Source organism: Dipodomys ordii, unplaced genomic scaffold (genome assembly GCF_000151885.1).
Source record: "Dipodomys ordii isolate 6190 unplaced genomic scaffold, Dord_2.0 Scaffold79, whole genome shotgun sequence".
Lineage (NCBI taxonomy): Eukaryota > Metazoa > Chordata > Mammalia > Rodentia > Heteromyidae > Dipodomys > Dipodomys ordii.
The window spans coordinates 644835-645089 of NW_012267295.1; positions in this window are offsets into that span (position 1 = coordinate 644835).

Sequence of the window (255 nt, forward strand, 5' to 3'; positions counted from 1 at the left end):
AGAGAGATTTGATTTAAAAAAAGGAATCAAAGTTGAACTTAATGACCTTCAATGCATTTGCAAACAAGAGCTTCTTATGATGTCTGAATGATCAGTGCCAAAGATAACAAGGAAGTCCCCATTTTCCCAAAGCACAGGACAGGCATCTGAGAGCCTGTGCGGCTCTGTCCTGGCACTGGGGGCGCTGCCGGTCTGCTCGCTTCCCTCCAGACTCTGAGTTTCCTCCTCTGTAGAGTGGCAGTGCTGGTTGCTGGG